The sequence below is a fragment of the Rhipicephalus sanguineus genome, chromosome 9 (assembly GCF_013339695.2).
Source record: "Rhipicephalus sanguineus isolate Rsan-2018 chromosome 9, BIME_Rsan_1.4, whole genome shotgun sequence".
Taxonomy (NCBI): Eukaryota; Metazoa; Arthropoda; class Arachnida; order Ixodida; family Ixodidae; genus Rhipicephalus; species Rhipicephalus sanguineus.
In genome coordinates, this window is record NC_051184.2 from 148,456,189 (window position 1) to 148,474,439 (window position 18,251).

Genomic DNA, 18,251 nt, shown 5'->3' on the forward strand with positions numbered 1-18,251 from the left:
GGCTTCTCCTGCAATGATACATTGCTTCCAGTGAGATTTCCAGACATCAAAGACGTCATAGTAGGCCTCCTTTGGAATGTGCTTTAAAGCCTTGGTGTAAGCCTCCTTGACTTCCGTCAACTGTCCCGAAATGATGTCCTTGCATAGGAGTTTTCCATTGCAGAAACAAAAGAAAGTCGGGAGGAGTCATGTCGGACTGTAGGGCAGCTGGAGAACTCTTGGCACCTTTTAATCGACAAGGAAGCGGGTCACGACAAAGACGGTGTGGATTGGCACGTTGTCATCGGTGATGATCATTGAAGGCCTTCCACGGCGGGCTTCATCGCTGACGTCTTTATGACTTGTCAAAATGGCTGATTGGGCTAGTTGGTGATTCATTCTGCTTGCTTGAAATACGAGCGCATAACGTAGACAAGGACTTAAACACACACGGACAAGCGCTTTTCAAGCTCTTTACGACCTTCTAAAGAGGCCTTATGCCACTGGTACACTTGATGTTATGACTGCCAATTCTCACCAAAGGTCTTTATCTTAGGAAAAGTTTCCACTCCGGACTCGCCCAGGTTCATACAAATCTGGATGGCAATCCTTTGATTCAACGAGCGCTGAATTGTGGCTTGCACGGGAAATGAAAACGAGTTTCACGGACAAGTCTCTCCAGTGCAACTGCGCGTGCGTAAGCTAACTTCTCCCTCCACCAATATCAACCGGTCCAAGCGTGCTGTGAGGTATAGACGCTTTACAATATAATCACTGACATTACTTTTTGGACAAACCCTGTATAGCTTTGGGATGACAATGGTGCAATGTCCGATGGGCTGGTCTCTGATGGGTGCATTGTCTGGTGGCAAGGACTCGAATAATTTAATAATAAACACACAGACATGATATTGTACGGCAAGAGGAGGAAGGTCAAGCTTTTACCCTGGTCATACTTATGTTAGTAGAGTATTTCGAGATAATGAATCTCGAGGCACGGTTCAGAATGGATCGAAGCATATTAATAAGCTTAGCCTCATAAGGATCAAAAAAGGCATTAGTATATTCAAGTGCAGGCCTTACAAGCATTTTATAAGCTATTAGTTTAGTAGAGGCATGTGCCAAGGCTAGGTTGTGATGAAGATAACCCAGGACTCGAGTGGCAAAATCAGTAATGTTTATATTGTGTTTCAAACCACGCTAGATCATAGAAAACTTGAATACCTAACACTGCTAGAGCGCACTCATTTCTTTTACATTAATTCACCCACAAACACCTGTTACCATCTCTCGGTGCAGGCTGCGCTGCAGTGCTTAAAAACTTCACGATCATGATTGTTTCAGACTGTTCTGTTAAGATTACGCGCAGGACATGAGTAGCTAAGATGTAGGGAGGTGTGACTAACACGGCACACAGGATCTTATAAAAGACACAGGACAACGCAGAACATCATTATTTCTCTACATTATGAATCAAAACCAACTCGCCCAACTTCTTATTATACATCAGTAACCAAGTTTATTCTAGAGCTAACACGAGCACAAGCAATAACGCTGGTGCTCGCGTTATTCGAGACAACTTGCCGCCATTTTTTACTATACAGTGAACTCCCATTAAGACGAACTCGGTTAAGACGAATTCTCGCTTATGCCGAACAACAGAGAACCGTTTTGTGATAACCGGGTAGTCCTGGGCCATGCCGGTCCCCAGACCAAATCACACACACGTACGTTGGCGGGTTCCACACATGAATGGCTGGTCATGTGCGCCGTAGTTATTTCATTGCAACATCGACGCCCCCGGGTGCCGGAACGGCAAACTAATCTTATCACATCCCTCCCCCCTTTATTTATGGATACAAACGATTTGTTTAAGATGAGTAGCGCGATACTGGTCGTCGAATTCTGGTACTTCGACGCAGGACAGGAGTACTGGGTGCTGTGACAGCAAGTTCCGTTTCCCTTGCCACGTCTTCCCTGGGATCTTGCCTAGACTCGGTGTCATGAAGGCGATCCGGAGTTAGCTGCCTCTGACCCACATCCAAGCTTGGAGCAAGACCTGTAGCTACTGGGCTGCCTGACTCTTGGTTGTCTGCACTAAGTTTCTAAGGGGGCTGGCGGATGTGATCCAGATGTCGAGTTAAACGCCGTCCATCCTCCAGTAGAACATCCATGGACGAAGTGTGTTGTTCGGTTACGACTGCAGGGAGCCACGCAGGACCTGGACGAAAGTTCCTTGCGAACACCTGGTCACCAGGGTGACCCAAAACCCTGGGTCTTGTTTCTTGGTCGCATCTGATTTTCTGCTTAAGTTGCTTCTGTAGCACCTTAGTCCTGAGGTCTGGGTGTAGCAGGTCCAACGCAGTCCTCAGCTTCCGCCCCAACAACAGCTCCGACGGACAGTAACCCGTGACCTCGTGAGGCGTTGACCTGTAAGTCAGGAGCATGCGGGCAATTTGAGTGCGAATATCTCCAGGGCCAGCCTTCCGCAACTTGTTTTTGAAAGTCTGCACTGCCCGCTCTGCAGAACCGTTTGACGCTGGATCATACGGCGGCACCAGCATTCGCCTCACCCCGTTTTTCTTGAGGAATGTGGAGTAGAGCTCACTGGTAAATGCTGGCCCATTATTCGACACGACCACATCTGGAAGGCCTTGGTTTGCGAACATAATTCGCATGCAGGAAATAGTTGCTTCAGCCGAGGGTGTGGAGACCGGGAACACTTCAATCCACTTTGAGAATGCATCGACAGCGATAAAAAATAGGTGTTCCTGTAAGGACTGGCATAGTCCACATGCAGCCGTGACCACGGTTTCTCCGGGAACGGCCAGGGCATGACCGGCACTGGTCGTGACACTCTTTGATGCTCCTGGCAAATACGGCACCTTTGAATGGTCATCGCTATATCGTTATCCAAGCTAGGCCACCACACATGGCTACGCGCCAACTGCCTTCATTTTGGACAGTCCTGCTTGGTGACTGGGGCCTGCTTGGTGCTAGGAGGCCTCGTAGCAGAGAATAAGTCTCTGGACCGCAGCACGTCAAAAATACAGCTGTCTGCTTGTCTCTCGGGATGTCGTTCGCGATGAAGTACAGCTCGGTCCGCTCACGGTATTCCGCCCACTCCGATGTACTCGGGTTGAACGAATCCAGCTTCCCGACGACAGGCTTGACGACATGTGATTGTGCTGTGCCCGTCCGGTTCGTCAGTCGACCTTGTCGCCACTTGTGATAACCGGGTAGTCCTGGGCCATGCCGGTCACCGGACCGAATCACACACATGTACGTTGGCGGGTTCCACACATGACTGGCTGGTCATGTGTGCCGTATTTATTTCATTGCAACATCGACGCCCCCGGGTGCCGGAACGGCAAACTAATCTTATCACACGTTTGTTTGGTTTCCCATAGACTCAATGCAAAAAAAATTCGCTTAAGACGAACCGCCAAACTGTACTCTTCTGTTAAATGACATAATGCAGCGCTAAAAACCACACACACCACAAAGTAAGGAACACAAACCGACGGGACAGGCGCTACTCACAACTTTAATGAAGACTGCAAGATTGTGGTACATATATACACATCCCAATGCGCAAACGCAACGTCACAAACCTTAGGGGGCGTATCATATCAATGATTTGAAAAAATTGTGTTCCGCATTGTACAGGAAGACTGACGTCTGACTGACGCAATCATCATTCTTCTCTTTGATGTAGAAAGCCTCGAGAAGTTCACGCGCCGTTTTATCATGGCTTCTGCCCAGAATCCTCACATCATTAAATCCCGGCACACAAGAGCAGGTCTTACAATGCGCCGAAAGGTGCGCAGTGAAATCCTTCTTTAGACTGTTTGCGTGTTCCCTCATGCGGTCATTAACACATCTGCCCGTTTGTCCCACATAGGACTTCCCACAAGTCAGTGGTATTTCATATACCACCCCCGTCGCACACCGAGTGTATGGGGTGGCATGCTTGACTTGGCAGCCCCTCTTTGAGGTGCCCATGATGCGGGGGCACAGTTGGGCCAGCTAGTTGGGTGCGGAAAAAACCACAGGTACATCGTACCTGTGAGCCACCTTTTTCAAATTGTGGCTCACCTTATGCAAGTAAGGCACAACAACCGGCCGTTGGCCGCTCCGCTCACCAGCTGTAGCCGCGTTTTCCCGCGCCCCTGCTTTTAGCTTGCGGTGCAGAGATCCTGCCACAGATGCAATGACCGAATGAGGGAAGCCGGCTTTTGATAGCCGATCCAATTGGTGAAGAAAGCTGTCCCGCATCTTGTGCTCACAAGACTTTTTGAGCGAGGATCGCAGACACAGTGTGGCAATGGCCCTCTTCACCAGCTTGGAGTGGGCAGACTCGTACGGCAACAGATCTTTTTTTGCTCTCGGTAAATAGCACCAGCAAACGTGATCCTCTGAAAAAGTTAGTCTCAAATCTAAAAACTGTATGCTATTTCCAATGGGGTTCTCATGGGTAAAAGTGAGGCCTTTACCATTAGCTTTAAAAACATTTAGAAACACGCGTGGTTCATCACAATTAAAAAGTCGTCGACATATCTAAAAACCTTTAAAACAGGCGTGCCCATGAGGCAGTTGTCAATGTTCAGATCTACTTCCGATAGGAAAATGTCACAAAGTAAAGGTGCTACGCACGAACCAATACAAATGCCCTTCTTTTGAAGATACAAACGGTCGTCAAAAGTGATAAAGGTATTCTTAAGGTAAGCATCAAGTAAAACTAAAAAGCAATCTACACTTATACCCACAGAATTTTGAAACTGAACTTCCCCATTATATTCAACACATTTCTTAACCGTAGAGAAGAGAGCATCATGTGGCACAGAGTAAAACAGTTCTTCAATATCTACAGAAAAAGCGTAGCCAATTCTCTGATTATCCTGAAAGAACCGACATATTTCATCGGAGTTACCAACACGAAAAGGATCACGAAGTTTCAGCTGTTTCAAGCACTTCAAGAGGAATCTACTAACATGCAATTGCCAAGTACCGCGTTCACTCACAATAGCTCTCAAAGGAACACTAGGTTTGTGCGTCTTAGCATTGAAAAAAATTGACAAAGCCCCACAAGCACTCTTATCTATGTTTCTCGCGAGTTGCTGCAAATTATTCTTATCACAAAGATTGAACATGTTCTTCTTCGCTCTTGACAAGGTAACTTTAACCGGCGCGAAATTCTTGTGAACAGCCTGTGATGCTTTTTCAGTAAACAAATCCTTAGGCATTACAACAAAATTGCCCTCTTTGTCAGCCTGTAGAAGGCAAAGATTATTGCCTTTAAAATACCTAGTCAAGCGCCCTAGGGGGGCACTTTTGCTAAGACACTTTTGCTCTAAGGCACTTTTGCTCTTCTGTTAAGCTTCGACAGCAATGTATTTGTCCCGATTCGGCGCTGTTTTTGAGAGCCATAGTCAAATAATCGATGCAGTAGGGTTAACGAGTCGAAATGGGCGCTTCCGAATGCTCGGAGGACATAGATTACGCGTTTGTTAGTTGTTTCTAATCCTCCATAGGTGGCGCCACTTGACCTAGTGCCACCTTGGGGACACTTTATTTGGTTTTACGCGACGCCTTTCTTAATGCCGGACAGACTAAAATGCTCTATTGACTGCTCGAACCATGCCTGGCAACGACACGGACAACGTCCGCACTTCTAGCGTGAAAAACGCGGATCAAAAAGCAAGCAGCTCGAAGCGTCCCGCGTCAGACGAACTGGCGTAGCAGACGAACCGTAAGTGCGGCGCCCGTCGCACCCGCTCTCGCGCGTCGCCTACGTCACAATTTTGCGTGGTCACATGGCCAGCTGTGTTTACCCGTCCTCCGGAAGTAGTGCTGCCTAGCTCGGTGCTCTTTAAAACCGAAACTGCGACTGGGCGCTCTAAAAACGTCTCTAAATAAATAACCGTCGTGCACTCGCGCAAACGAGGTTTGCAGCCGTGATAAGTGGATCATAAGCTATCTATCGCAATAAAAAAAAAACAAGGTGCAAAATTTTTGTGTCAGTGCTCCCTTGGCCGGGCATTTTTTCCTATAACTAATGGGATTCTTTTGTCGCTGCCGTCACTGTTTGCACAAAGCAAGACCGTGACGCGTAGTTGGCTCTGCTTTCCGCCTCGACAATCGTGCCCTTTAAAGGGTACTGACACGAATTTTTTCAGTTGTCGTTTTTTTGCATCAAATGAAAGGTCAAGCGCCCAAGAGCCTAGAAAAGGTAGTGCTAGGCGTGACTGCGCCCTGGAAAAGTAATTACAGTATGTTTTGAAAAGCTAGTTTCGGTTCCTACTGTACCCTGACGTGACAACACGATGTGAGCTTCTTGTCACGTGGTCGCACAATATATAGTGACGTTTCCACGGCCGCTCCGCGCCTCCGTTGGTGACGTACAAGCGGCCATTTTGGAAGTTTTGGTACCTAACGTCATCACAACTAGACAGACTGCTGCATGAAGTCACCGGAATTAGTACTGTAGCTTGACGTCAAGCTAGTGTCGATGTCAGTAGGTGCGCCATGGAAAAATTTACTTTATTATCAAATTAAAATATCTTATCAGCATTTGCTGAGCTTCACACTTGCTCAGAGCCGTCTCTGCATGCAGGAGGTTGGTATGACAGAGTGAACTCGCCTTCGAAAAAAGGTGTCAGTACCCCTTTAAGCTCCAGCGTGCGACTCGGCAACATCTGGTAGAACAACGCCGTTTGACTGGCGTTGTACAAGTCCGCCGCCTCATAGCGGTCCAAGATGCCAGGCAGCTTCTCGGCCACCCACGAGGCAGAGGCATCGCTGTCAGCAGATGCGGACTCGCCGCTAATCACTCTACCGACGACACTGTGCCGGCTCTTGAATCCTCGCAGCCAGCCGTTACTTGCCTTGAAATCGTCATGGCCAAGAATAGACGCAAAATCCTTCGCTTTCTGCTGCGGAATTGCGCCACTTACGGGAACGTTGCATGCCCGTGTGTCCAGAAACCAGGTGAAGATGGCCTTGTCCACATCAGCGTACGTTGACTTCTTCAATCTTTTCTTCTTTGAGGCCGTGCCCGACTCCACTGCCTCGCGGATGCTGTCCTTCGCACTCAATATCGTCGACAGGGAGCTGGCTGGGATATTAAATCGCGCAGCAACGTCCTTTTTTTTTTCTCACCCGCGGAAACCACATTTACAGTTGCAAACTTTTCTTCCAAAGACAAAACCTTGCACTTTCTTGGCACGGAGCTCATTGTCACAGCGAGAGCAGCTGAGAGGCCTAACAAGAGAGGCATAACCAGCTTGACCAGAGACACGACCTGAGAATGCTTGACCAATGACCCGCCTCACCGCTTCGTTCACCCGTTTGGCACAGTAGCGCCACCAGACGTCGCAACTCGCAAGCAAAAGCTGCATAGTGTGGCCTTCGAGATGGCGCGCCGCATTACCATCTCGAAGGCTTTGCAACGAGGAAACTCCGTTTGCCGCTCAGAGGCGCAAGCTATTCTAGCGACGCTGCTTGTATCATCATCGCGGCATGCACTTGCCTGCTGGGGGGCTATTTTGTACGCGTTCTGTCACAGAACGGAGGTGGCGCGTTCTATGAGCTGCATGAGATTGGTCGAGGCTCATTCAAATTCAAATTCAATATGCATTGTTTAACGGTCCAAGACGTGAAAATAGCCTGGAAAAGCCATAGAACAGTCACGTGACAGCCACAGAACGGCCGGAGACCTCATTTCGTCGACCTCCTCTCCCCGTTCTATCGACAAAAATTGATACAAAACGGTCTCCGGGCGACTTGGATTGGATTGAAACGTATGCGCGTGGGCTGGGGAGAGGAGGAGCAGCTTCACGTGCTGACTGGTATTCAGCCATCTCCCTTTGCGAAAATGGCATCTCTTCTCGTTCATGCCATTTTGTGTCGCCTGCGTGGCTGCTGTAGTCACGCAGAAACGAAGCCCCCAAGGTAGAAGATGCGTTTGACGTGATGACTCAAGAGGAGTTCCGGCGGCACTTTCGTCTGAATAACGGTTCGAATGCTCGCTCTGTTCAAATATTACTACAAGTGAACAAATACTACTGAAAAACCAAAAAGACGCGTACCATCAAGGAAAAAGGTAAGGACAGGACAGAAAGGGCGTCACTCGCAACTAACTTTATTCCCAGAACATCAGCAACATATATAACCACAGCGACCCTGCGCGCGCTCATCGCCTCACAAGCTCGTCAGAAAACACGCGATAACATGATCAACTAATCGAAAAATGAATCGATGAAACTAAATTCACCCCCACGCAGAGCAACAGATGTGTCACTAACACAGCATTCTTTCTTCCTTCTATATAGTATGCTTCCATAATTTCACGCAGGGTCGCTGTGGTTATATATGTCGCTGATGTTCTGGGAATAAAGTTAGTTGCGAGTGGCGCCCTTTCTGTCCTGTCCTTACCTTTTTCCTTGATGGTACGCGTCTTTTTGGTTTTTCAGTAAGCATGTACCAACTAGCCCAACAAAAAGTTCTATTAAGGAACAAATACTAGAAGCATTGGCTGGAACAGCCTGGTAGCCAGCGCCACTATTGACCGTCTGTCGAAACTGTGACACCTAAAGATGCTAACACAAATAAATTGTTAAAGTAATCGCGTTCTTCAGTTTAAAGCTTTGAAAAAGAATGTCAGACGATATTAATCTTCAGCTATAATAATTTCATATTTTTTCGTGCTCTAAAAATATTCCCAAATTCCTCAGCTTGCTATTGGCTGCTTGCTCCCTCTCGTTCTTCCGTTCGATCCCGCCTCCGTTCTGTGACAGAACGCGTACAAAATAGCCCCTCCTGCAATGGTATGCGTTCTACCCGCAGCCGCACCCGTGTATTATTTATTTTCGTATCATAAAACTTACGTGTTGTACATACAAGATATTAGTAATGTTACGACTCAAAATAATAAATGATCAGTGCCGCAAATTCGTTACATTCAGGTCAATTACCGCAACACCTTCGTTACATGGAGGTCACAAATACATGGCCTCTATGGGGATGGTATTGGGGATTGAAAAAAATTCATTAAATCCAGGAATTCATTACATGCAGGTTCGTTACATCTAGGTTTAACTGTATAAATATTTTTCTTCATTGGGCATAAGAGTCCAACTGCAGCTATGGTAACCTTGTGTGATCTACGTCTGCAAATAAAAAAATTTGTTAAGATTATGGTGCAGATACATTTAGTACGAAGCCGAGTGATTCAGCCCATTATTGATTCGCGAAAAAAGAAAAAAGAACATTAGGTGGGTTAGTTACACAGACCAGCTCATATATATATGGGGGAAAAATAACTTAAAAATGAGGCGTTCTTTATACTCGGCTTAGTGGGGCTCGAAAGGCGGGAGTGCAGTTGCTATGATCGCTACAGTGGTGAAAGGGCATTGAAAATCGTATCGATCAGCAGGAAAAAAAAAAGAAAAGAAAAAAAAGGAAAGAAAAAACTTCAACGCCCCCAACTACGCACCCTGTTACTGCAGCGGTGGCGTGGAGGAGCATTCATCTATGCAATAGCCGCTTAAAACATCGCCCACCCTCCGTAAATCAGTCACATCTACAGTAATTTATTTCACAACACAGAGAAAAGTTGCATCAAAAGAACTTCCGTGAGTTGCGCACCGTAACTTTGACTTATCTTGCGTGCAAAACAGCAATGCGCGCTAGCCGCGCCCTGCAACCCGCCGGAAAGTTTCAGGATGGATGGATGGATGGATGTATACGGCTGTGCCCTTTAGATCGGGCGGCGGCTCACGCCATCTAGCCATAAAGTTAAGTACTATCACTATGTATTGAAGGATTACATTTCACTCGCGCCTTGATTGTAGCCACCAATCGGTTAGCCTCCTCCTGGTTATTTCTACTCGCTTAAAGTCTATTTTGCCTTCACTGTCCCTAAACCCCAATGCTTTAAAAAATTCCGCACCATTATCTTGGACTGTAGGGTGAAGCCCTTTACAGAACGTTATCAAATGTTCAGCTGTTTCCTCCTCCTCTCCACACGCACTACATAACGTGTCTGTGCCTTCGTATTTGGCTCGGTACGTCTTGGTCTGCAAAACTCCCGTCCTGGCCTCAAACAGCAGAGAACTACCCCGAGAATTATCGTAGATATTTTCTTTTGCAATTTCCTGCTTGAAAGTTTGGTAGGTCTCCAGTGATGATTTCGTAAGCATCCCCATTTTCCACATGTCCCTCTCTGTTTCCTTCACCTTCTTCTTAACCGATGTTTCCTTTTGGCTTGATATTCTGCTGTTGTCTAAATACTTGCTTGACAATTTTCGAGTTCGCTTCCTCCATTTAGTATCAACATTCTTCATGCACAAGTAGCTGAAAACTTTCCTAGCCCAACGCTCCTCTCCCATTTTTCTCAATCGCTCCTCAAATTCTATCTTGCTGCTAGCTTCCCTGCCCTCGAACAATGTCCATCCCATGTCACCCTGTACCCCCTGATTTGGGGAATTCCCGTGTGCTCCCAAAGCAAGCCTACCTATGCTACGTTGTTTAATTTCCAATCTTGCCTGAACCTCTGATCTCATGCACAAGACCGCATTGCCAAACGTCAAACCTGGGACCATTACCCCTTTCCAAATCCTTCTCACAACGTCATACCTATTGTAGTTCCACAGTGCCCTATTTTTCATTACAGCTGCATTCCTGTTGCCCTTAGTCACTATGTCTCTTTCGTGCTCCCTTAGGTACTCTGTTTATCCATACACCCAGATATTTGTATTTATCCGCTATCTCCAGCGTGACTTCCTGTATCTTATGCTCACTGCCTTCATTATAATTAAGAATTATGATTGCTGATTTTTCCCTACTGAACTTCAAATTTAACCTATCTCCCTCATTACCGCAGATGTCTATCAATCCCTGCAGATCTTCCTTGTTGTCGGCCATTAATACTATATCATCTGCATACATCAATGCCGGTAATGACTGTTCAACGTGTTTTCCTTGCTTGGCAAAAGAGAGGCTGAAGCCGAGTCTACTCCCCTCTAATTTAGCTTCTAATCCTTGTAGATACAGCATAAATAACAGAGGTGACAAGGCACACCCCTGTCAAAGCCCGCATTGTATCTCTATAGGTTCAGATACCTGTTTTTCCCATTTTATAACTACCTTGTTACTTTTATAGATGTCCTTTAAAAGATTAGTTATTCCATCTTCCACATCTAGTGTGTCCAGTATTCCCCACAAGTCTTCTTGAATCAGACTATTGTAAGCTCCCTTGATATATCTAGAAATGCCAGCCACGGGGACCTGTGTTCTTTTTCCGCTATTTCAATACACTGCGTCAATGAGAACAGATTATCCTCCAACTTCCTTCCTTTGCGGAACCCATTTTGTAGTTCCCCCAGCACCCCCTCATTCTCCACCCATGTCTGTAGTCTTTCCTTTACGATCTGCATCACCGGCCTGTAAACTGCTGATGTCACTGTTATAGGGCGGTAGTTGTTTATATCAGCTTTGTCCCCCTTTCCTTTATAGATCATGCTCATCCGGCTTAGTTTCCACCCATGGGGGGCTTCACCATCCATTATTGCTTTGCTCGCTGCTTCTCTTAATGTTTGCTTGGAGTTTGGACCTAATTTCTTTATGAGCATAATTTGGATGCCGTCAGGGCCTGTTGTGCTATTAGGAACCCTCTTCTCTGCCCTTTCCCACTCTTGTTGTCCCAGTGAAGCCACTGCGCTAATTGGTCTATACTCATCTGTTAGGGTGCATGCATCGCTTCCTTGTTGTTTAAATTTTTCTGGCATCATTGTTCTTATAAATTCCATTGCCTCAGAAGGGTTGCTGATCGGGCGAGTTGGTCATCCATGAACGTAGCGTGTATTAGGGCGGCACATAAAAGAAAGGGACAAGACACAGATCCTGCGGGATGTACTGCGGGATGTACTACATTGGGCAGACAAGACGGTGTCTGAATGACAGATTGCGCGAGCACTGCTATAACGCGAGAAATAAGCTTACGGCGGGAGGGTTCCTGGCGGCACACTGCAAAGGCTGTGGGTGCTCCCCTGATCTGTATAGCTGCATTGTTATCGGTAGGTCTAGGGATCGGCTCACACGGGAGATAAAAGAAGCCGAAGCTATAAAAGAATTAGGACACTTGTGTGTAAGCTCGTCATCGATTTCCTTCTCGGAAAAGGAGATGACGTTCCTTGGTTTGAGAACACGTGCAAGATGAGTTGTGCTTTCTCGCGGATGTATAAAATGGGTGTTATTGGCATGAAATAAACAGGTGGAAGTTTAGCGCCTACCTATCTCTACGTCTGTGTCCTGTCCCTTTCTTTTATGTGCCGCGCTAATACACGCTACGTCCATTGCCTCATCCCCTTCTAGCCTAACCCCTTGAACTGTAGTTATAAACCTCTGTTCCATGCTTGTCTTATTACTCAGAGAATTGAGATGGTTCCAAAACTTTGCAGCTGCCTTTCTACCCTTTTTGTTTACTTCCGCCATCCATTGGGCAGGTGATGTTGCGAGCCGCGCCGTCTGTCGGCGGCGACATGAGGTGCGCCACGCTCCAACGCTCAGTGAGCGCACTACAAACTTCTAGAACACTATAGTTCACATAGGACCTGCGTGCGTTGTGTCTGTTCCCAGTGAAGTGCAAATTGTGATGAGCCATTTTGATTATGGAAGTGCATGACAAGAGAAGGCTATTTTGTACACTGAATGTAGTTGCGTCGTGTCTTTTTCGTGTGCGCGAGGCTTCTGACCGTGAGTAGCACAACGGGATATCTTCCGTTGCACGTCGATCAAGAAAAGTTACGACGGGCCGAAAACGAGAAAATATCCAGACCTCGAAGAAAACCTTGCAGACTTTCTTAAGCAACTCAGCGTATTATGACTTTGTCAAGACTGCAGCACTCGACCGAGGCGTATCCAGAAGTGATCTTAGAGCCAGCAAAACAGGCTTACAGAAGAAAAGGAACTGCCAGGACAATAAATTTACATTATTTGAAAGAAAATAGTGCTTCTCTCCCTCTCTCTGTTTTTTTTGTAATCGTCAACATAGAAGCGTGCTACAGTTTTATCATTAAAATGTGGTGGCAGTATCTTAATGAAAATTTTTATTTTTGAACCCGCAAAATCAGGTGCTCGTACGATTCGTGTAAATAATCTGCTTGAAGGCATAGTTTTTATCTAGATGAACCAAATAAATGCTTTCTCTTGTCTTTTTGCCCCTATTGTAAGTCTACTCCAGTCAGTGTTTTCAAGTAACATATTTTGATGCACTTGGCATGTCTCTTGAGCAAAGTGAGATATCGGGCTAGTTGGTTTTTCATGATTATAAAAACTGCGCTACAGTTACTGTGAAATACGAACACATGGAGCACATGAAGACAGTTCAGCAAGATTGCCCCCCCCCCCCCCCCGCCTCTCCGTAAACCGTTCTTTCCCTTTCCTCCTTCAAGTTTTGTTCAATAAATTCAGTTGATAGTTTGTGCTTGTAATATCCACTTCGTTTCGCGTCTCCCCCCTAACTTTGTATTTCGCAGTAACTGTAGCGCAGTTTATAATTTATAATCAAGGCATGTCTCTTTTTGGGGGCACTTCTGATAAGCCGAACTCCTCATAAGACGAACAGATGACCGCGGTCCCTTCGAGTTCGTCTTAATGGGAGTCTACTGTATTCTGCTGCAACATACCTTTTTTCAAACTTAGTCATGTGAGCTTCCAGTGTGACGTAAAACAGTTGATGGATTTCTGCGCATCTGGTGTGCTCAGTTTCGGTATCGCCTATATCGGGGTCCCGGATTTTGATGATTATTATCTGTAATTACGTGCATTTTTTACAATCGTTAAAAAATGGGCATGCCATAAATCCTCACGTCCTACAACCCCTAAGTTAATAATTAAGAAGTTAACGATTTTTTGTTAATTACTCATTTGAATATAGCTTTAGGCATGGCAAAGTTTTTCCACCTCGGCGTAGATTACGTTTCAGAAGACGACAGGGACCTGACTGTCATAGCATTTTTATAAAAAATCTGTACTGTCTAAAAAAAACACCCTTGTTAAAGTGTTTATTAGACGGCACTCAGCGACAATACACAGTGGCAACAGTCAAAGCAAAGCGCGGATTCACAGCGCGAGCGGCATTCTTTCAGGAGAAGCCAAAGAGGACGACCCACTAGAAGGTGCTGGAGAGCACAACCCATTACGCAGTTTCAGGGCTTCGCTACAATTACTCTGGGTATGAAAAGGGAGCCGGCTGGAGACCTAACAGCTTGTCACTATAAGCGGGTCATAGTAGGCCTTGAGGCGCTCCACAGTGACAATGTCGCATCCTCGACGCCGCATGTCAGAAGATAGTTCGATGAGTTTGATCAGGTAGTTGACCGGGGATGTGCGCTCGACGACACGGTAGGGGCCTTCGTATGTGGGCAGTAGCAGAAGAGAGGACAGTTGCAGTGGTAGGAACCGAGAGCCATAAGAGTGCTCCAGCGAGGAACGTGGGCTCAGATGTGGTGATGCCATCGTGAATGCTCTTCTGCCGCTCTTGTCCATGCGTTGTAAAGGTCTTGGCAAGCTCGTGATACTCTTCAGCAAGCCTGGTTGTGTTAGAAATGGGCACACACTCCGATAGATCCGGCTTGTATGGAAGTATCATGTCAATGGTGTGCGACGGGTGCCTTCCATACAATAAGAAGAAGGGTGAAAAACCAGCAGTGCTCTGAGGGTCGGTATTATAGGCGTTGGTGATGAAGGGCAGAATGGCATCCTAATTCGTGTGATCGACGGCGATGTACATTGAGAGCATATTGCCGAGCGTGCAGTTAAAGTGTTCAGTTAGGCCATTCGTATGCAGTAATTTTGTGGTGGACAGCATGGCACTCTTTGAGAATGGCTTCGACGACTTCCAACAAGAAGACACGGCCTCGATCGCTGAGAAGCTCCTGGGGGGGGGGGGGGGGGGGGGGGGACGGACGGACGTGACGCAGCATGAATCGGTGTAGCAGGAAGGAGGGCAACAACACGCATTGTAGCTGCTGGGAGGGCGGCGGTTACCAGTCGATGTCAGAGGAAGTGGTCCATACGAATCGATGCCCACGCGCCCAAATGGACAGTTGGGGCAAGGTAATGGTTGCAGACCAGCTGGCGACACATGCGTGGAAGGTTTTCGGCGTTGGCAATCGAGGCAGGAGCGAACAAACTGCACATAGCGGTACACCCCTCGTCAGAAGTATCATTGGCGAATGTTGTGGCAAGTTTTGGACACCCCAGAGTGTGCGCATTGCGGATCATAGTGGAATGACTCGCATATTTCAGAACGCAGACTGCGGGGTATCACTAGTAGCCACTGGTGGCCGTCGGCGTTGTAATTGCGTTGGTGCAGTAGGTCATCACGAATGGCAAAATTGTGCGCTTGACGACGCAATGCGCGAGTGGATGGTGGTGCCAATGGATCAGTGAGCAAGTCTATGAGTGAGGGGATCCATTTTTCCTTGCGCTGTTTGGTAGCGATGTTGTGAACGTCGATGGAGGAAACATCAATGTAAGATACCGAGCAGGGGGCATTGTCATCAGGCAATGGGGAGCGCAAGAGGGCGTCCGTTGCGGTACAGCACGTGGATGTCGTAGTCTTGTAGGCGAAGTGCCCAGCGGGCGAGACGGCCTGAGGGATCCTTCAAGGACTTTCAGCGCGAACGGCGTTCTTTCAGGAGAAGCCGAAGAGGACGGCCCACTAGAAGGTGCTGGAGAGCGCAACCAGGGTGTCTACCGAGTTGACATTTCTAAATTCCCTGAGTTTTCCAGGTTTTCCCTGAGTATTTTTGCTAAAATTCCCTGGGTGAAACAGAACTTTGTTTTATGTCAAGATGGGTAGAGACCATATCGCTCGGTGATGTCACTCTCTAATACGCACATTAGAAAATGAAAACGACTTAATCCCATTTGAACAGTACGCAGAACAGATAAACCTCAATACATCGAAGTTGGTAAAATCGGCAACTCACTTCGTTATATCGAAACTTCTTTAAACTGAAATTCGACCTTTCATGCAAGGAATAGTTACCGAAGGATTTATCTTAAACTGAAAGTGCCACAAGAATGCTCGACTAATATGGCAGCATGAAAAAACTTTTTTTTTTACTTTTTGCGTGAAAAAAAATCAATTTTGTTGAGCCTGAGATGCAGCAATCACAGTTAGATGCCTTGCCAGGGTGTCACATGTAAAGACGAAGCAAATGCAGGTTTAATGCAACTGTGGAATTGCGCTTGTTCTGCTGCTGCGGGTTGTTGTCAAATCCTTGCGCATTGCCCAGAGCAATGCAACGCCTGTGCTATCATGTTGCCCAACCGAACCATTTGCTCTCCACGAACGCACAACATCGAAAACCATACCGCGTTAAAAAAAATAGTCAACAGTTTCACCGCGAGAGCAAATAGTAAATCCGATAGCAACAAAGAGGAATTTTATACGAATATAGGCTAGCAGCTCGCTCCTTCAGGAAACGCAGCCGCTGCACTAAGAGAAGTGCCCTATCTATGGCTCAGGGGCGGATTCACGTACATAATGGGGGGGGGGGGTACAAAGGCTGAAGCCACCGCTCAGCAGTGCATTTTGGTGGGTCACGTATATTTACAACAGCCCAGAGGAGATTATGGCGGTGCCTAAGAAGTCTTTGTTGTAAATGTGCATAGGGAAGCAGGAAAGGGTAGAGCGATGAGAGAGGTAGACAGCAGGGACAAGATTCTCTTTACCCCTTTTGGGCAGTGGCAGGCAAAGCAACCTGGAAAAGGGGGCAAACTCAACAGGCAGCTTGACAAAGGAAGTGGACGACAGGCACTGAAGGGAGGGGGCGGGGGCAATCGCCGCTACCCCCCCCCCTCTATGGGATCTGCCACTCCTATTGCTTCAACGGAAGTTTTGCAATTAGAGCACAACACCTACAAAGGTATGAGCCGTCTGCTGATCCACACTAAAGATACCGCGGCGCACGCGACCACACCCGCTGGTACAAAGTACGCACTTCCTGTCGGACACACGCAGCCCCCTCCGCCCATCTTCCCAACGCGCCGGCTCCTATCTCCATGTGCCCATCGCGCGAATGAGACGGTCGGCTCGTTTCATCTCTGCTTAAGCCCCGTTCGGGGGCAGCGCTCGCGCACTTTCACTCGCACATGGAGCATACGACGCGCGGGCTGATGTAATCGCGATTTGGACTTGATAAGGAAGATCATGGCGAAGGCAAAAAATTCGCGTCGGAGTGTCTATATAATTGCTATCGCGAAAAAAAAAAAAGCAATATAGCTGCGGGCTAAGATCGCCTGAAAGCACGGCAACAGCCTGAATTACGGCACATCCGATTATGGTGGAAACGTTACTGTTTTCCGACATCGCGCGCCGAATCGAGCATGTGGGACCTGTGCCGGTGCCGTGAATTTCGGTCGCCGCTATGCCATGGCTCTGAAAAGTTTTGTAATTCGGCTTTGTAGCAAACATCCACGTGGTGTGGGTGGTACTAATTGCGAGCTGCAGCCCCAAAAATTTCAGTCGACTGCCTAAAACTTGCTTCAGCAGTGCCCTCATAGGGAAAAAAAGAAAGGAAAAAGCTTTCAATTGCTGTGAATGGGCCCGTTAGTTATGCTAGCTCTCGCCTGGAAATTTATTCTATTCTTCATGGAGTCCTAAATAACATCCTTGAAGCTCGGGATCAGAGGGAGTGAGCTCTCCGATAACAGCCAACAAGTGTCGTCTTTTTTCTCGCCGATCGGGATGGCTTGCCAGATAACTCAAGCTCGTTACATCTACTGCTACCGCTTCTACAACTAATCATGCTTGTTACTTGAGCAAGACTGATAGTTGGGCTAGTTGGTAATACATTATGGGCAGTAACAGCGCACACACTCACGGGACGGATAGAAGGGAACACAAACAGTGCTGTTTGTGTTCTCTTCTATCCGTCCAGTGAGTGTGTGCGCTGTTACCGCCCATAATTGTTACTTGACACGCGGCGATAACAAAAACACCATATCGGGCGCTAACGCACAGCACGCGCGAGAAAGATTACAGAACTACACTGCGTACTCACATAACACCCTGACAACATTGCACGATACGATGTGCTGTGGCTAGCAGTTCCCGCATGCCACGCATTAGCCGCATTTTCTCCCATTTCACCGCTCCGAAGGCGATGACAGCATCGAGGTGCGCCACTTCCCCGCAGCCGCAGCGGCCGTTTGATTTGAAAAATGCGTTCACAAAATATTGAGCAAGCGCTACTGCG

At 47.2% G+C, this 18,251-nt stretch overlaps 1 protein-coding gene across 4 annotated transcripts in view; it reads right to left on the minus strand.

Moving 5' to 3' along the window:
- LOC119404002 (DNA-binding protein RFX2) overlaps positions 1–18,251 on the minus strand; it is a 478,787-nt gene that overhangs the window by 102,673 nt on the left and 357,863 nt on the right. The gene's annotated exons all lie outside the window — the stretch shown is intronic.